The sequence below is a fragment of the Adiantum capillus-veneris genome, chromosome 27, assembly GCF_014529385.1.
Source record: "Adiantum capillus-veneris isolate H3 chromosome 27, ASM1452938v2, whole genome shotgun sequence".
NCBI lineage: Eukaryota > Viridiplantae > Streptophyta > Polypodiopsida > Polypodiales > Pteridaceae > Adiantum > Adiantum capillus-veneris.
Window position 1 is genome coordinate 19190105 of NC_140957.1, and position 3856 is coordinate 19193960.

The following is a 3856-nucleotide window of genomic DNA, read 5'->3' on the forward strand; positions in this document are numbered from 1 at the left end:
GTTATCAAAGTTACAAAGGGCTCTTGAAATCTTATGCTGCGATTTACGAGTTCATAGCTATTTTAGCACCAGCCCAACAATCAAAACATAGCTACAAAAACCTTCAAAAAGGCACAAAACATTGGCAAGACTTGGAAACCCATGAAATAGTAGTGAACTCGAGCCTGCTTCCCAAGTTACATGGCAACCATCTACGCTGAGATATTTACAAACCTCTTCTTCTTCTTGGCCCACATAAAAAACACCTCATTCCATGGGACATCTGAAGTATTTGCAGGTCCGTTCAAGCCTATAGACATATAGTTCTCAAGAGTTGTTATAGACATGCTGGTTCTATGAGCAGATTTGATGTGATTTTGAACCAAAAACCCACGTTCTGCAGCTGCTGTACTAAGAGGAACTACATATAGAATCTCCGAAAGCCTCATCATATTTCGAAATGAATCATGCATAGTTACATCATCCTTTCATACATCCCAGCCATCATGGAATCCTTTTCGCTTGAAATTACTAGATAAAACAGTAGCAAATGAGTCTAGTTCTCCCATGCATTTCTCTGCATCTTCGACCAGGCTTCCATATTGTTTCAATATCTTTTGCAACCTCCTATTCCACCTCCCCCCCAGGATAGTGTTTTGGGATAAAGAGCTTGCAAGCATCAAAAATTGGCATGTCCTCTTGCATCCTACCATTCAAATTTTCCACTAGCTCTCTTCCCAGCTGCATGCAATCCTCAAATGAGCCACCTTTGCAGGTTCCCTCAATGCCCTCAAACTTCAGCTTGTGAGCATGAGAATCTCCACTAACATCAGAGAATGTGATCTCTCCCTTTGACGTTTCCTCAACAAAGCGTTTCAAGTACTTTGTTCCACATCTGGAAGAGTCTCTCAAAAACTTCTTCCTCAAGTTTTGCAAAGTTGCGTCAACATAATCAAATATGTTAGCAATATCCACAAGGTCGGATTGAAATTGGCAATTCAAGATATTTAGCTCCGTACATACATCAGCTAAAAGGTGAATGTAAAACTGATTTGCATAGATCAGGAGCTCATCATAGATGCTTGGCTTTTCTTTGCCAATATCCATGAGTAAATCAGGCATAACCTTCACCATCCTCTCCAACATCTAGCCTCGTGATAGCCACCTCACGGAGTGCATTCACAACATGGCTAGCTCTAGCACATCTAGTGCCCCCTCCATCAGATTGAAATCGTCAATTCTTTTACCTGACGCATGTAGCCAAGTATAAATGCTCCTACACAACTTATCCAAGTACACGAGTTTAGGAAAACAACCTACAGCTTGACTTGCTTCAAGATATTACCGATGGGCAATGCACTAAGAAGAAGATGCGGCACACTTGCTTTCATCTTAGCAAAGAGTCCACTTTTGCAGCCCACCATGACTGAGCATCCATAAGTTGCAAGAGATACAAGTTTCCTAAGACATAATACCATGTCCTTGAGCAGCTTAATGATTGCATTATACTTTGCCTCTGCTCCACCATCATATATTTTTATGAGCTTGACAAATGCTACATTGTTGTCACCCTTACCTCCATCTTTCAAGTAGCTCACAAAAGCAATCAGGTGACCTTATTTCCCGCGATCTGTACTATCATCCACTATAAGAGAATACCAAGTACTTGCTTGGATCCCTTTGCATAAAGCCTCCGAAAGAACATCTGCAATGGCTTGCACAAATTCCATTCTAGATTTCCTATTCAAGTAGGTTCCATAGTCCACATGCTTGGGCATATTGGGTAAACCTTGCTCAATTTGATGAAGACAAAGATTCTCAAAAGGCTCCATTGGCCCAGCACATCGCACCACAAAGTATGTTTGCCACATTATTGTGATGACTCTTATCTTCTCCTTGTCCTCAAAAGTGGCTACATATTCCAGGAGAGGAATGTAAGTCCTATTCTCCTTGTCTGCCCACTTTAAGGCTGCAATTTGGGGCTCATCTGACTTGCTATGCTCATGCAAAGCAGGTAGTTGGATTGTTGAAGAACCTTTCTTTGCAAAAGGATTTTTGTGCTTGCAATACACACACCACTCACATTTTATCCGTAGCTTGTTTTCAACCACTACTGGATAAGCCCATGGATGCTCAAACTTCCAAGCCGGTCTCCACCTTCTTTGCTTATTAGTTTTAAAAGCTGGTTCCAAGCTTGTTTCTACTTGCTCATGGGCTTCCTCATTGCTAAGTGGTCCTATCTCCAATCCATCGCCAAAGATACCTTCCATGACACGTGCATGCTCTTCTTCTAGTTCGTCTTTTTTCCTCTTATTTCGACCTTCTACAGCTTTGTAAAACTTTGAAGATCTACTTGCTTCTGTTTTTGGCCTTTTTTTTTGTTTTCCCATATCTATGTGGATCTACAAATATATTACATAAAGCTTAGATTACATTTTCATCCACAATATGACCATATGTAACTTTAGAAGTAAACAAGCACAAAGCAAAATAACAACTATCAAATGCAAATCTAGATTCCAAAGTAAATCCTAAGAGTATTATCAAGGAGATCACATATACAATGCACATAAAAGCATGAAAGTACATTCACACTTGAATCGAAATGATTGAACATAGAACTATAGAATTGATCTTCAAACCGCTACTAGCCAGATGTCACCTCTTTGCATCAAAGTTGTAGCCTGCAACTTGCAAGTGAAAAGCATGTAAATTGCTAGCTCATAAAATCAATGCTCATCATAAGGCAAAAGATGCAATAACGATCATTGATCACCTTTAGACTCCAATTTGAAAAGCCAGAAATCCCTCTATCTCACATGCATACACAGTTCTCTCTCTCTCTCTCTCTCTCTCTCTCTCTCTCTCTCTCTCTCTCTCTCTCTCTCTCTCTCTCTCTCTCTCTCTCTCTCTCTCTCTCTCTCTCTCATAGAGTATTCACCATGAGGTATTTGTCTCACATAGTCAATTGTGCCATGTTGAACGACTCAGCATCTAATTGATGCATAATCAAAAATTTTATAAGCTATATCGTCCATGATGCAATCGACACTCTTCTAAAGCTTGTCACTAAATGGGTCAATCGAGAATAATGTGCACTTTTGAACAAGAATTTTTCTATGAGTTGCCTGACAAAGGAGAAAATTTATACAAGAAACTCTTGATATTTTATTGCAAAAGACCACTAAAAGCAAGGTAGGTAGCTTAGGTTTTGGATTTTGAAGCTTAAGGTTTCTCTAGTAATGAAAAGTGTCATGCTCCATTTTTCGGGAGTTTTGATGTCGCTCAACATCACCCAAAAATCTCATATTGTGTATGCACATTTAGCATTCTATTTCTAATTACAAAATTCAAAGACTCCAATCCTCTCTAGAACTCTAGGGAATCTCTAGAAACAACCCGTGGTCTTAGTCATAAAACAAGCATACCTATAATAAAGTGTGAAAGGAGAAGATACAGATCCATCCATGGAGCTGAACAAGTTATCAAGAGGCTACTTTAGGCTCGAATCTGACAGTGCATTGATGGCAACCATGACTCAACAAAGGAGAAAAACAAGATGCCTCTTTTTATGTAGCAATCTACCATAGCCTTGCAATTCAAGGCCCATTGGAGCAGGAAAAATGAGAGAAAAGAAAGAGTCTCTTACAGTTTACTACAATAGCATCATGAATCATGATGGTCCGGATCACATTATCATCCTGATTGAACCTCTTTTGCAAATCAAGTTGACTATGGGGGACCGGGCTTGGCAATGTATGCAATATGCATGTAGAGTCTAGACTATAAGAGAGCTCTCTCCCCTCTACTCTCTCTCTCTCTCTCTCTCTCTCTCTCTCTCTCTCTCTCTCTCTCTCTCTCTCTCGGGCCCCCAATG

General features: G+C 40.0%; 1 pseudogene; it reads right to left on the reverse strand.

The window, feature by feature from the left end:
* Window positions 1-606: 606 nt before the first annotated feature.
* LOC147421590 (uncharacterized) lies at window positions 607-1200 on the reverse strand (annotated as a pseudogene).
* Window positions 1201-3856: the final 2656 nt, after the last annotated feature.